At 39.0% G+C, this 16,411-nt stretch overlaps 1 protein-coding gene and 1 non-coding gene across 10 annotated transcripts in view; both read left to right on the top strand.

Moving 5' to 3' along the window:
- The window catches only part of TMEM108 (transmembrane protein 108), a 359,971-nt gene that overhangs the window by 142,928 nt on the left and 200,632 nt on the right, over positions 1–16,411 (top strand). The window lies entirely within an intron of this gene.
- LOC122230810 lies at positions 6,362–6,469 on the top strand. The gene has a single exon (XR_006207895.1). It is a non-coding gene; the product is annotated as a U6 spliceosomal RNA (small nuclear RNA).

The following is a 16,411-nucleotide window of genomic DNA, read 5'->3' as shown; positions in this document are numbered from 1 at the left end:
AACACCAAATTTCTAGTGAGAGTCCTGGGTTTGGGAGCATCCTTACTCTGTCAACTTACTGGCCACGTTTGTGGTCAAGACCTTTAACCTCATAGTTCAGGTGTTAATGACTCCTGTGCATCAGGCACCGTGTTGGCATTGCTGATAAACTTGTTAATATGACAAGGTTTTGTGGCTAAGTGTGACAACCCTGGATATATTACAGGGTTCTTGTGAGAGCCATTTCTTTTGCTAACCTTAAGTGTTCACAATACAAGTATTATTTCTATGGGAAATACCGTTAATAACAAATATACCGATCTCCACAGTGGGTTTAGGTCTTGTTAAGCCCATCATAAGTTGAAAATACCATAAGTTGAAAATGCATTTAATACACCTAACTAGCCAACAATCATAGCTTATCCCAGCCTACCTTAAACGTGGTCAGAACACTTACATAGCCTATGGTTGGGCAAAATCATCTAGCATAAAGCCTATTTCAAAATAAAGTGTTGACTATCTCATGTAATTTATTAAATACTTTACTGAAAGTGAAAAGTGTTTATAAGTGTATTGATTGTTATCCTTAGTGATTGCCTGGCTGCCTGGAATCTGCAGGTCTCTGTCCAGCATCACAAGAGTACAGTACCTCATACTGTTAGCATGGGAAAAGATCAAAATTCAAAGTGTGATTTCTACTATAATGCTTATCACTTTCATACCATTATAAAATAGAAAACTCTTAAGTTGAATGATCCTAAGTCAGGGACTATCTGTATTTTAAAGTCTATATGGGAGACAGTTAGTGTATCCAACCAGGGTACCATACTGAAAAAAAGTACAAAGCAATGTAGATGGGGAATGCACAGTATCTTCTGGGAAAAGATTTTTTGTGCTTTTATATTCATATAATGGCAAAAATTAACATTACAGCCATTGATATGAGGGATATAAGGTGCTTATTAAAATTAAACTTCATGAAACTCTACTTGTTTCTTTTAAAAGTCACTTTTCTGTATTTTTACTGAATACCTGAGAAGACTGCAGGCTTATTATAAAGAACATCTGTTTATATAGCATATTTTCATATCTCTCCTAAAAGGGTCAAAAGCAGCAGAGCATGGGGTGCCTGGGTGGCTCAGTTGGTTGAGCGTCCAACTGTTGATTTCAGCTCAGGTTATGATCCCAGAATTGTGGGATTGAACCCTGCATTGGGCTCTTCACTGAGCATGGAGCCTGCTTAAGATTCATTCATTCATTCATTCATTCTCTTTCTCTCCCTCTCTGCCTCTCCCTCCCTCCCCTCCCCCCACTTTCACACACTCTCTTATTAAAAAAAAAAAAAAAAAAAGCCTGTGCAGCAGAGTGCCTTGAAGGGATGGATTGAGGACAATCTTTAGATCACCCTTTCATGGAGATGCAGGGCTTTGTGAGAGCTTCTTTGCTTATTTGGAGCCCAAGAGACAGTCCTTGGGATCCTCCTGAGAGAGTAAATACCAAAGGTAGATTAGGCTTGGGCAGACTTGGATGCAGTATACATTGGATGACTCAAAGTAACTGAGAAGAGCATTTTAAAATCATTAACTACAGAGCGCCTAGGTGGCTCAGTTAAGTGTCTGACTATTGATTTCAGCTCAGGTCATGATCACAATTTGTGAGATCGAGCCCCACATTGAGCTGTGTGTTGACAGTGTGGACCCTGCTTGGGATTCTCTCTCACACACACACCACCCACCCCGCTGCCTTCTCTCAAAATAAATAAACATTAAAATTAAATCATTAATTGTAAAGAGTTTACAAATCAATAAAAAGACACTGTCCCATTGAAAGCTCTTCATGATGTGTTGGTAAGTGAGAAAAAGACCACTGACTTCCTTGTATTGTATAATCTTACTTTTTGTAAAAAAGTGTTTGCAGGTTTATATAGAACATTAACTGTGGTTATTATTGGATGGTATGGTTCTGGGCTTATCTTTAGACTTCTCTGTATTTTTCAAGTTTTCTGCAGTAAGCATGTACTTCTTTTATCCTCAGAAAAATAGTGATTATAATATAAACATAATCCTTAAATATTATCTATGCAGGAAAGGGACTGTGTGCTGTTGACTAGTTTATTCACAGGGTCTAGAATATACGTTAGAATCACCTGAGAGCTTGTAGAACTAGTTTTGTGAGCCTCATCCCTGGAGATGCTGTCTCAGTTGGACTGGCAGGAGACAAGGTTGCCCAGGGAAGTGGAAGCAGATTCTAGACTAAGTCACACTACAGAGTATCAGAACCATCATTTCCTGTATAAACTCTAGGTTCACTGTAACATGGGGCAAAATCTGCATTCCAATTGAAAGTTATAATTTAGTTTCCCTCCAAGAGTTCCCTCTTGACTTTGGTAGTTGCTTTACCTGGGAAGAATGTATCTAGTTCAGTTTCCCCTGAAGATGACTTTCAGGCTCGTGGGATTTGGAACAGGCAATTATCTATCAAATACCAGATGGCTGTGTAGATTAGCCCCAGTGAGTAAAAACACAGTGATTTGAACAAAAGAAATGATTAGCTGGTTGAATAACAACAGGTCATCTCAGCACAGGTGTACTAGAAACAAGGTCAGGGTCAGATACTAACACTTCTATTTTCTTGAGTTCATTAACAGTGTATTCATTATTTCAATACTACTCTGATGTTAACAGTACGGAGACATGGAGAAAGGGCTAACTTATATACCACAGCATTCATATTTTTTATTAAAATATTTTCCTTAAAATTTCATGAAAAGGTTGGCTTTTATAAAGGTTCATATAACCCTTTATAAGATATAGGTAAAATCTATAAAGAACTTATCAAAAACACACCTAAAAAGCAAATAACCTAATTAAGAAATGGATGATGCATCACATTATCATCAGGGAACTACAAATCAAAATCACAATGAGATACCTCACACCTGTCAGAATGGCTTAAAATTAACAACATAAGAAACAATAGGTGTTGGCAAGGATGTAGAGAAAGGGGAGCCCTTTTGAAGTGTTGGTGGGAATGCAAACTGGTGCAGCCACTTTGGTGAACAGTATGGAAGTTTCTCAGAAAACTGAAAATAGAACTATCCTGTGATCCAGCAATTGCACTACTAGGTATTTATCAAACGGATATGAAAATACAGATTCAAAGGGGTTCATGCACCCCAGTGTTTATATAGCAGAATTATCAATAATAGCCAAACTATGGAGAGAACCCAAATGTTAATTGATGAATGGATAAAGAAGATGTGGTATATATATCTCATGGAATATTACTCAACCATCAAAAAGAATGAAATCTTGCCATTTGCAACAATGTGGATGTATTATGCTAAGCAAAATAAGCCAGAGAAAGACAAATGCCATATCATTTCATTCATTTGTGGAATCTAAACAGATGAACATATGTGGGCAGTGGGGTGGGGTAGAGAGAGGGGAAAAAAACTATGAGAGACTCTTAAAGACAGAGAACAAGGGCTCCTGGGTGGCTCAGTTGGTTAAGTGTCTAACTTTGGCTCCGATTGTGATCTTGCAGTCCATGAGTTCAAGCCCTGTGTCAGGCTTTGTGTTGACAGCTCAGAACCTGGAGCCTGCTTTGAGTTCTGTGTCTCCTTCTCTTCCCTTCCTCCATTCACACTCTGTTTCTCTCTCAAAAATAAACATTAATTTTTGTTTTATGAAAGAACAAACTGAGGGCAGATGGAGGGAAGTAGGTGGGGGATGGGCTAGATGGGTGATGGGTATTAAGGAGGGCACTTGTAAGTGATGAATCACTGATTTCTATTCCTGAAACCAGTGTTGCACTATATGTTAACTAATATTTAAGCAATAAAAATAAAAAAGACAAAAAATTTCATGAAAAAAGAAAACTTAATGTTATTTCTCCATCTACTTGTAAAGAATAGTAGTGTGTGCACTTCCTGGGAGATTTTCTTTTTTAAGAATTCCAAACAGCACATGGATGGCTCAGTTGGTTAAGCGTCCGACTTCAGCTCAGGTCATGGTCTCCTGGTTCGTGAGTTTGAGCCCCACGTTGGGCTGTTTGCCAACAGCTTGTAGCCTTGAGCCTGCTTCAGATTCTGTCTCCTTCTCTCTCTGCCCCTCCCTGACCCCTGCTCTGTCTTTCTCAAAACTAAATAAACATTAAAAAAAAAATTTTAAACAATTCCAAACTAAAAAGCGAAAAACAAAAAACAACAAATTCCAAACTAAGCATTTTAGTTCCATTTATGACTGCAATAGAAAAACTGTATTTACACTGTCCACCTATGCATGCACAGAACTATGTTGTATAAAAGATAGTAAAAGCTACCCAAGTGCTTAAGACTGCCATTCCATTTCTGCTTAGTTAAAAAAACAAATTGAAAGTTTCTAAGATGCTGCCTGTTGAAAACCCTACTATAGACTTCAGGATCTCCAAGCTCTCGATTAACTAAGGTATAAATGGGGAGAGGAAAGATCACATATAATTTAAAATATAGTTAAACCAAAACTACTCAAAATGTAGTACCAAAATTTTAATTGTAAACATATTTAGTTCAAAATGTATCCAATGTTCAGACATACATTGACATTGTAAAACATCATCAAAAAACATAAATAGGTATTGTTGGTGTGTATGCAGCTAAATATCATATTACTCCACAAAGAAGTGGTCAAAATATGAAAATCAGATTTTAAAAGATCAAAGTCTGTTAAAATATACTGCTGGATTTTTTGTGGAGAGAGTTGTGCCCCAAAACATGATTGACATGTCTGTTCATTAATATGTATTTCTAGTAGTAGACACATTCTAAAATACAGATATTTGTGCATAATTGTGGTGATTTTGGTTTTGGACAAATGCATTATCTATGTATACTTTATGGGCATGTTTAATCTTCATACTGATGTGTCCACTTGTAGACAACAGTTAAACCTCATGCTGCCCTAGCCCATGTTCCTAACATTTAGATAAGTGTTGAAGATTAGGCAACTAAAAGCAGTGGGTATTATTAGCAAGAGGCAGCTCTGTGAGGTGAGTTGGTCTTTTTCGTTATTTTACTTATTTGTTAACATGAAGTCATTGGTTCACACTTTCTCCTGACATTTAGGTAATTCACCACCGGATAAATAGTAATGGTGGTAACTTGACTTTCCATTAATCTGTGTCTCCACAATTGTCATTTGTCCACACTTACTAGATACATGAAAGAAGTTAGCAAAGCTATAGAATAAATAGATGAATGTGATATGCTTTCAGAGAGTAACGGTTTTACTTGAGGATGTTGAAGACAAAATAAACAAGTTGTATTGATGATAATTTAAAAATTATTTTTATATTAAAATGATGTGTACATATTACAGACTATAAAGTAAAATGTACATGATTTTAAAGGTGAAACAGGAGACTTCAAGGAAATTTCCTGATCAGAGAGGCCACTTTACACTATACCCAAGACTTCAGAATATGGGATTGGGAGGGGGTGAAGTGGTATATATTAGTTCAATCTAGTTATGTGTTCTTTTGTGAAAAGATTGAGAAGCACTGCAAGGGGGCATGAAGAAAAATAGCATAAAATTTAGTTCGATAGATGCCCATTTAGTTACAATTAGGATGGGACTCCACTGAATTAAACTTTTTCTGAAAAAGCCTAACTCTTAAATGAGCCAAGCGTAAATCACTAATTATCCTGTTTATGGGGACTCAAGATTAAGAGAAGAGTTTAAAGAAATAGAAATAGCTAGATTATAACAATTTCCTGATAGAGAAACATTAATTTCCTCATTTATTTACTTTATGTCTCATTTACCCTTTTGGTGTCAAAAGTTCCCATGACTTATGCATACTTGCAGTCTTGCTGCTAAAGATTCTCTACAGCTCAGACTTTGATGATGATGATGGTGATGATGATGATAGTCAACACCCATATAGTGTTGATCGTATGTGAAGCACTGCTATAGATGCTTTGCATTTAGCCCTCACAACCACCCAATGAGATAGAGTTACCCGTATTTTTCCATTTTACAGATGAGGAAACTGAGGCACAGAGACTTCAGTAATTTTCCCAAGGGTATGTTGCCTAGAAACGGTAGAACCAAGATTAGACCCCAGGCAATCTGGTTCCAGAGTCCTGCTCTTAAATATTATCTTTCCTACTTCTCATCACCAAAATTATTAAACATTTAGGGCTTACAAGGCTAGAATTCATGAAGCTGTTGGAAGTGATGTTGGAAAACTGCTTTGAGTCACATGAACAGCATTAACAAATGAAGATCTGGTAGAATTAGACAATCAGGACACAGTAGATGCTTCCAGAGAGAATCATTTGGCTAACAAAGGAAATAAAATGAAGCCCTGAAATAGATTTTGTTTAAATTACTTTCATTATGGTCCTTGTTTCAGCAGCCCATGTACTAAAATTGGAATGACGCAGAGAAGGTTAGCATGGCCCCTGCGCAAGGTTGACACACAAATTCATGAAGTTACTTTCACTATAATTGTGCTGTGAACATCCCGTGTGAAATAAAGGATGTTGTATGGTAGGTATATTAGTTCTGTCAGGAAAAACACATAAGTTCCAAAAAGCATTCCATTTGGTGTGTATTCAGAGAATTAGTGACTTTTTACAAATTGTTTTCAGATAAAGAAAATCTGTATTAAGTGTATGCTTAAAAGTTAACTTCAGTCTAGTTACTGACACAGGAAACTAGATAACCATAGGAAGTTGATGGTGCCAAGTGTCAGTAAAGGTTTGGAGGAGTTTCATCTGTGATCCAGTTGTCCTGTCCCAGAAGAGAAGAGCCTGAGTGGCCTTACCTATGTCCTGTCACGCCAGATTTCTTTATTTGTCTTCATCGTAAGTGAGGAAATCACTCAGGGGCTGCATTGCTCCTTATGATTGCTCTGAACTTGGAAACTGCATGTGTGTTTAATTTCACTCCTGTTAACAGCTTCCTTCCTTAGGTCTATGCTTTTTGAGGGCAAAATCTGCATTCTTTCTAAATACTGTTTAGGGTCACTTCATCACTAAAGTTGCCCTTCCCACAGCCTGGACTCAGAGATTATCTTCTTATGAAAGACCCCACTGCAAAAAGAGAAACATTTTCAGGCACATTTAAGTGGAATATATAAAGATTTTCCAGGAATGATTTTGCTCCAAGAAAATGAAGCTTTCAGCAAACCAAATCCAGAAGCATGAATTTCAGTTAAACAGAGGAGGGGAGATGGTTCACTGTCACCATATTAATCTTGGATTTTGATCATTGTTATAAAGGTTTAACCAGCTAGCTAACATAAAAGCAGTTCTAAGTCCAGTCTTTGGAAGTTCTCATATCAAATAATTTGACAGTGACCAAAATTAAATTTCAGCTTTTATGCTTTGGGCCCTGAAAATAAGAATGTGGTTAATATTGAAACAGTCTAAATATTCAGAAGTCTTTTTGCCCAGAGAATTGCATCAAAGATATCTTAAGACACAATGAACCTGTGGCAATAGTCTTTGCCTCTAAACTCCAAGTCTTCTTTGCCTAGTACTCCACCTAGTAGATCCCACCCTATCTAGGCATTCCCACCTGGCTTGATCTGCCACCAGGCTGCCATTTATCTGTCAGATGTGTCAAGGTCCAGTAGTTTCTGCATGCACTTGACTGCCAGCTTTTCATTCCAATTTTAATGGAAACAGAGTCCTTCCTTCCCATTGTAGATCAATTAACCAGATTGTATTGAGGGCAGAGAAAATTAACTTTTCCTTCCAAGACCAATAGTCCTAAGGAAAACATGAAAGATTAAAATTTACTTTTCTCTAGGAAAATTCATAGGTTTGAGTCTCCACAGAGAGTTGTCTGAGCTTACATGTCAGTGGGAGCTTTAAAAAGACCTGCTGGGGATCACTCTTTAAAGAGAATAGCCTGAGATTCCAGTGTGGGTTTGTTGCTGGCCACATTTGTGCATTAGCAGACCATAAGAAGGGAATTCTAGGAATACTAGGTAGTGGCAAACGTTGTCATATTGCGGTTTTTATTGTCTGCTGGTTTGAAGGTTCACAGTAAAACATTTTCTTCCCACGTTTTAATATTCTTGTGCCCTTAAACACCGTCTTAGGCATTTATGTCTGCCTCAGCCAGCAAACCATTCTTCCCTTATTCCAGGAGCACAGGGCCCAGCTAGAGATGTGCTAAATACAGTTGTCCTTTTAACAAAGCCTTCTGAAGTCCAGATATGATACTCCTTGTGAAACAGACCTAAACCAAATATGTCTTGATAAGAGGATTCTGTGAGAGGTGCACCTGACTCATTTTTGTCGTTTCTTGCATTAGCATCCTCACTGTATTGTCCAGTCCAGACATCTTTCTAGAAATAGCAGATATTAATCTTTAGCTAGAAGTAGAGAAGACTTTATTATAAAAACAAAAATATTAGTTGGAACTGCTTGACTCCTCACTCTGGAATGAGTAAATATATAAAAACAAATAAATGTATGTCTTCACAGATATTATAATAATACATCTTCTCTTCCCCTCTAAGTCTGTCTCATTATAGGATGTTATTCTTAAGGCACAGTAGGTTTATGACTTCAGCATAGGAGACTGGTGAGACAATGGGTATGAAAGCAGACACTGAGGAGTGAGAAGGTCCATTAAATTATTGTATCTGCCCCGTAGGTATAGAGAAGACAAACCTAGAGGGTCCAGCTCATGAGGCTCTTCTATAGTGCAGAGAGACTGGAATTGGGAAGAAGGAAAAGATGATATGAGAAAAGAAATGTCTGCCTCTGTCCTGGCTAGGGTAAAGATGGGCAAAGGAAAATAAAAAGAGGAAGGGAAACAGAAATGTGTGTAAGAAAGGCATCTCCACAGTTAGTTCTGCACTTTGGTGTTGAGAGACTGTGGACTTCAGAGTAGCCCTGCAGACTCAGGGTTCTGCCCCTGTGCTCTTAGTGGGACTGGGGACTGCGAAGGAGCATTGTGCTCTACAAGCCAATATGCAGCAGCTCACTTATCATGCAGCAGGTTTGCTGAGGTGAGAATCAGAATCATTACAGCAGATGTTGGGGCAGACGCCTGGGCAGGGGGCTGAATGGTAAAGGAGCACACTCTGGGGTATGCAGCCAGCCAGGGCTGAACAACAAAAGGGCATTGGCAAGACCTACCTGGGAGCATTACTGGAGGTAAAAGAAGTGGCCAGCATGGTACTTTAGCATCAAGAGGCCAGAAAGACACATGGTGACAGGGAAACGAGATGTTACTACAAACCAGTGGGTGCCAGGCAATGCATATGAAAGGACTGACACAATGCCAGATGACTGCCCCCAAACCCCATCAGACACTGGGCAGGGCTGGGTGCCAGTAGAGGAAGACAGAAATCTGTCAGGGTATCTGAGTATTTTCTAAAGGATAGTATTGACATTTTAACAGTATTTAACAATATTTATTCTTCTAACCCATGAGCACGGAATGTTTTTCCATTTCTTTATATCTTCTTCAATTTCCTTCATAAGCTTTCTATAGTTTTCAGCATACAGATCTTTTACATCTTTGGTTAGATTTATTCCTACGTATTTTATGCTTCTTGGTGCAATTGTGAATGGGATCAGTTTCTTTATTTGTCTTTCTGTTGCTTCATTATTAGTGTATAAGAATGCAACTGATTTCCGTACATTGATTTTGTATCCTGCAACTTTGCTAAATTCATGTATCAGTTCTAGGAGACTTTTGGTGGAATCTTTCGGGTTTTCCATGTATAATATCATGTCATCTGCAAAAAGTGAAGGCTTGACTTCATTTTTGCCAATTTTGATGCCTTTGATTTCCTTTTGTTGTCTGATTGCTGATGCTGGAACTTCCAACACTATGTTAAACAATAGTGGTGAGAGTGGACATCCCTGTCGTGTTCCTGATCTCAGGGGAAAAGCTCTCAGTTTTTCACCATTGAGGATGATATTAGCTGTGGGCTTTTCATAAATGGCTTTTATGATCTTTAAGTATGTTCCTTCTATCCCAACTTTCTCGAGGTTTTTTATTAAGAAAGGTTGCTGAATTTTGTCAAAGGCCTTTTCTGCATCGATTGACAGGATCATATGGTTCTTATCTTCTCTTTTATTAATGTGATGTATCACGTTGATCGATTTGCGAATGTTGAACCAGCCCTGCATCCCAGGAATGAATCCCACTTGATCATGGTGAATAATTCTTTTTATATGCTGTTGAATTCGATTTGCTAGTATCTTATTGAGAATTTTTGCATCCCTATTCATCAGGGATATTGGCCTTTTTTTACTGGGTCTCTGTCTGGTTTAGGAATCAAAGTAATACTGGCTTCATAGAATGAGTCTGGAAGTTTCCCTTCCCTTTCTATTTTTTGGAATAGCTTGAGCAGGATAGGTATTATCTCTGCTTTAAACGTCTGGTAGAACTCCCCTGGGAAGCCATCTGGTCCTGGACTCTTATTTGTTGGGAGATTTTTGATGACTGATTCAATTTCTTTGCTGGTTATGGGTCTGTTCAAGCTTTCTATTTCCTCCTGATTGAGTTTTGGAAGCGTGTGGGTGTTTAGGAATTTGTCCATTTCTTCCAGGTTTTCCAGTTTGTTGGCATATAATTTTTCATAGTATTCCCTGATAATTGCTTGTATTTTTGAGGGATTGGTTGTAATAATTCCCTTTTCATTCATGATTTTATCTATTTGGGTCATCTCCCCTTTCCTTTTGAGAAGCCTGGCTAGAGGTTTATCAATTTTGTTTATTTTTTTAAAAAACCAACTCTTGGTTTCGTTGATATGCTCTACAGTTTTTTTAGATTCTATATTTATTTCTGCTCTGATCTTTATTATTTCTCTTCTTCTGCTGGATTTAGGCTGTCTTTGCTGTTCTGCTTCTATTTCCTTTAGGTGTGCTGTTAGATCTTGTTTCTTGAGATAGGCCTGGATTGCAATGTATTTTCCTCTCAGGACTGCCTTCACTGCATCCTGAAGCATTTGGATTGTATTTTCATTTTCATTTGTTTCCATATATTTTTTAATTTCTTCTCTAATTGCCTGGTTGACCCATTCATTCTTTAGTAGGGTGTTCTTTAACCTCCATGCTTTTGGAGGTTTTCCAGACTTTTTCCTGTGGTTGATTTCAAGCTTCATAGTATTGTGGTCTAAAAGTATGCATGGTATCATTTCAATTCTTGTGTACTTGTTAAGGGCTGTCTTGTGACCCAGTATGTGATCTATCTTAGAGAATGTTCCATGTGCACTCGAGAAGAAAGTATATTCTGTTGCTTTGGGATGCAGAGTTCTAAATATATGTGTCAAGTCCATCCCATCCAATGTATCATTCAGGGCCCTTGTTTCTTTATGGATCCTGTGTCCAGATGACCTGTCCATTGTTGTAAGTGGGGTACTAAAGTCCCCTGCAATTACCACATTCTTATCAATAAGGTTGCTTATGTTTGTGAGTAATTGTTTTATATATTTGGGGGCTCCCGTATTCGGCGCGTAGACATTTATAATTGTTAGCTCTTCCTGATGGATAGACCCTGTGATTATTATATAATGCCCTTCTTCATCTCTTGTTACAGCCTTTAATTTAAAGTCTAGTTTGTCTGATATAAGTATGGCTACTCCAGCTTTCTTTTGGCTTCCAGTAGCATGATAAATGGTTCTCCATTCCCTCACTCTCAATCTGAAGGTGTCCTCAGGTCTAAAATGAGTCTCTTGTAGACAGCAAATAGATGGGTCTTGTTTTTTTATCCATTATGATACCCTATGTCTTTTGGTTGGCGCATTTAGTCCATTTACATTCAGTGTTATTATAGAAAGATATGGGTTTAGAGTCATTGTGATGTCCGTAGGTTTCATGCTTGTAGCGATGTCTCTGGTACTTTGTCTCACCGGATCCCCCTTAGGATCTCTTGTAGGGCTGGTTTCGTGGTGACAAATTCTTTCAGTTTTTGTTTGTTTGGAAAGACCTTTATCTCTCCTTCTATTCTAAATGACAGACTTGCTGGATAAAGGATTCTCGGCTGCATATTTTTTCTGTTCATCACATTGAAGATCTCCTGCCATTCCTTTCTGGCCTGCCAAGTTTCAGTAGAGAGATCAGTCACGAGTCTTATAGGTCTCCCTTTATATGTTAGAGCACGTTTATCTCTAGCTGCTTTCAGAATTTTCTCTTTATCCTTGTATTTTGCCAGTTTGACTATGATATGTCGTGCAGAAGATCGATTCAAATTACGTCTGAAGGGAGTTCTCTGTGCCTCTTGGATTTCAATGTCTTTCCTTTCCCAGATCAGGGAAGTTCTCAGCTATGATTTCTCAAGTACACCTTCAGCACCTTTCCCTCTCTCTTCCTCCTCTGGAATACCAATTATGCGTAGATTATTTCTCTTTAGTGCATCACTTAGTTCTCTAATTTTCCCCTCATACTCCTGGATTTTTTTATCTTTTTCTCAGCTTCCTCTTTTTCCATAATTTTATCTTCTAATTCACCTATTCTGTCCTCTGCGTCTTCAATCCGAGCCGTGGTTGTCTCCATTTTATTTTGCAGCTCATTGATAGCATTTTTTAGCTCCTCCTGGCTGTTCCTTAGTCCCTTGATCTCTGTAGCAAGAGATTCTCTGCTGTCCTTTATACTGTTTTCAAGACCAGTGATTAATTTTATGACTATTATTCTAAATTCACTTTCTGTTACATTGTTTAAATCGTTTTTGGTCAGTTCATTAGTTGTTGTTATTTCCTGGACGTTTTTTTGAGGGGAATTCTTCCGTTTCGTCATTTTGGATAGTTCCTGGAGTGGTGCCAAACTGCGGGGCACTTCCCCTGTGCTGTCTTGAATAACTTGCGTTGGTGGGCGGGGCCGCAGTCAGACCTGATGTCTGCCCCCAGCCCACCGCTGGGGCTACAGTCAGACTGGTGTGTGCCTTCTCTTCCCCTCTCCTAGGGGCAGGATTCACTGTAGGGTGGTGTGGCCTGTCTGGGCTACTTGCACACTGCCAGGCTTGTGGTGCTGGGGATCTGGCCTATTAGCTGGCGTGGATCAGCAAGGTGCACAGGGGCGGGAGGGGCAGGCTCAGCTCACTTTTCCTTCAGAGATCCACTTCAGGAGGGGCCCTGCGGCACCGGGAGGGAGTCAGACCCGCCGCCGGAGGGATGGATCCGCAGAAGTACAGCATTGGATGTTTTTGCAGTGCAGGCAAGTTCCCTGGCAGGAACCAGTTCCCTTTGGGATTTTGGCTGGGGGATGGGCGAGGGAGATGGTGCTGGCGAGTGCCTTTGTTCCCCGCCAAACTAAGCTCTTTTGTCCCAGGGCTCAGCAACTCTCCCTCCCGTTGTCCTCCAGCCTTCCCTTTCTGCTCTCCAAGCAGAGCTGTTAACTTATAACCTTCCAGATGTTAAGTCCTGCTTGCTGTCAGAACACACTCCGTCTGGCCCCTCTGCTTTTTCCAGACTCAGGGGCTCTGCTTGGCCGGCGGGCCACCCCTCCGCCCTGGCTCCCTCCCGCCAGTCCGTGTAGCGCGCACTGCCTCCCCGCCCTTCCTACCTTCCTCCGTGGGCCTCTCCTCTGTGCTTGGCTCCTGAGACTCTGTTCTGCTAGTCTTCTGGCTGTTTTCTGGGTTATTTAGGCAGGTGTAGGTGGAATCTAAGTGATCAGCAGGACGCGCGGTGAGCCCAGCGTCCTCCTACGCCGCCATCTTCCCAGGATCCTCCGAACTTCCTAAAGCAGATGTTTAAATTATAGTACTGAGGCAAAGTGTAAGGTAGATTGAACATTTAGTTACATTGAAAGGCGATATATCAGATGTGATCAGAACCAATTTTTTTTAATAATGGTTAAAACAAAGAATGATAAATAATTATATTTATATTTGTATATATCTTAAACATTTTATTTTAATTTACTGTTAATGTATATTCATACAGCATTCTTTTAATATGGGGCCAACATCCTTTCTTCATATATTGGTCTTCCAATTAGTGTTCTTATTTCTAGCATTAATTAAACCTATCATGCTTTGTCTACAATTTCTAATTGTATTTTTTTACTAGGTCAATAACTCCTTAAGCCACTTGCAAAGAATTTTGAGATAGAATCTTAGTTTTTTTTAAAGTTAAAAAAAATCTTACAATTGCCTTGACACTCCATTGAAATCATTGTTAAAGGAAACTCACTTTAAGTCTGTTCAAAGCATTCAATTTAGTTTTCGTACAGACAACTCTTTATCTTCACAGTCGTTTTTTCCCCTATTTTGCAATGTGATTAATTATATTACATAACTAAAATAATACATAAGGTGGTCATAAATAGATTTGGGGACACAATTGACTTTTGAAAACAGACACTGTGTAGACATCCCAGACAGAAACCTGTAACCTGTGAGTACTCTGCATATCACAGGAAACCGTATGGTGAGGAGACGGAATGGAGGGTGCTGGTTAATTCAGCTGGTTGTTTAAATGGAGATTGGTTAAGAGTACGAATAGTATAACATTTTCTCTGTAACAGCAGGTGATGGCTCAAAAAGAAGGCCAAATTAGTTATGGATAGCACTTTAACATTTTGTTAATTAAAAAGATTTTTGTAATTAAAAAATCTTTAATTAAAAAGATTTTTGTAATTACATTGTCCTTTGCACTTTCCAGTTGCATGCTCTGTGGCTTCAACTTTGAAAAAGCCCACTATATACATTCATAATCAAACCATGAATGTATATTGTTAATTTGTGCATGGATATTCACTGGAACATTGGCTTTTTTCCTGCTGATCCTTTTCCATGATATTCTTGATTACATGATAGTAAACCAGTAAGGTTTTTCTTTCTTGTCTAAAGTTCATCTTGGTTTCTGCTTTCACACCTCCTGGAAGGTCTCTTAAAATATGGTCTTCATTGCTGTATTTGTAAGGAAGTTCCTTCCTGCCACAAATTCTGCAGAATTATAGCTGTCTGCTCTAACCCAGGTTAGAGTTGCCTTTGTTGCTCTGGCTTTGTCTATTCTCTAATCTGTGTCCTGTTTCAGTGCTCTGACTAAAGAATAAATAGGGGATATTTTAAGGTACTTTTGGTTGGAAAAGTAACTTTCTCATTGGGGGTCCCAGCTACAAGCAGTTGTTTCCCCCATTGAATGGACATGTCAGTGCTTTCTATTGACTCTTATACTTCTCTGTCCTTTACCCTACCTGCACTTCTGCCTATCACCAAAGGTGCTTGTGTTTTTCGTTTCATGTCCAGTGCCATGCAGGCTTCTTGTGTTCCATGCTTGGGCACTATTTATATATGCAATAACCCAATTCCTACTCCCTGCGGCCACCTGAACCTGAAGTGGAACAGGTGGAAAGGAGAGTTGGTACGCTCTTCCTTGACATTCTACCCATGTGTGTATTTACCTTTTCATTTGCAGAGCTAAAGATCCTACAGGCTGACTTCTGGCCATGGCATAGGAGGCAGAACTGTGAGTGTTTGTTGACTTCTGCAGCTATAGGAAAACTTTGATCTAGGAATAAGCAGCTGCCTCCAATATGTTTAGCAAATGAACTAAAGACCTTTTCATTCTGTCAGAGGATGCAGATTCCAGAACACGGCTGACATCCTTCTCAGCTTGGAGGATCAAGAATAATAAGCCATTTTTTTGCTTTAATTTTGATATTTTTGCCAGAGCCAACACTGTTCACTTCAATAGGAACTATTAAGGGTTGCTTCACAGTGTTTGTGATCCATTAGTAGCATATTTCTGAATCTTACTTTCCAAACATTGGTGGTAAAAAGAGTTGGTTAACTTCCCCCAACCATTTGAATTAATCCTACCGTTCTCTTCCTATTGTAAATATAACTTGTAACTAATTCCTTACTGTCCTAGGTCTGACCACGCCTGCAGAGCCATGTCATATAAAATGATTTTTTTTTTTAATTTTAGAGAGAACATGCATAAGCAGGGGGGAGGGACAGAGGGGAGAGAGAATCCTAAGCAGGCTCCATATGCAGCGTGGAGCCCGACGTGGGACTTAATCCCACAACCCTGGGATCATGACCTGCCGAAATCAAGTCAAGAGTTAGACACTCAACTAACTGAGCCACCCAGGCACCCCTAAAATCATTTTAAAATGCATAGCATCAACCACTGTGTTGGGTCAATTTTTAATACTCTGAAAAGGCTTAGAAATCAGACTCAGTTTAAAACTTAGTCTATCCTATTTGTGAGTAGAAACAGAAATATCAGTTGAGAGCATATTGTGACAAATCTGTGGAAAATATGTCCTCCATTGATCTGTGCAATTATCCCTGGAAAGAGCATATAAGGAAAGAAGTCTCCCCAATCTAAGTTTCCTTTTGATAAAATCTTGGCAATAAGGTTGGCAACGGCTTTTCTAATCCTAGGTTTCAAGTCTTTAAGAATAATTTTGTTGGATGATGCCTACTTTGAGGATATGATATTTTAAATATCATATTGCTTCCAGACATCT

Source organism: Panthera tigris, chromosome C2, assembly GCF_018350195.1.
Source record: "Panthera tigris isolate Pti1 chromosome C2, P.tigris_Pti1_mat1.1, whole genome shotgun sequence".
Lineage (NCBI taxonomy): Eukaryota > Metazoa > Chordata > Mammalia > Carnivora > Felidae > Panthera > Panthera tigris.
This window is presented reverse-complemented; position numbering and strand designations above follow the sequence as displayed.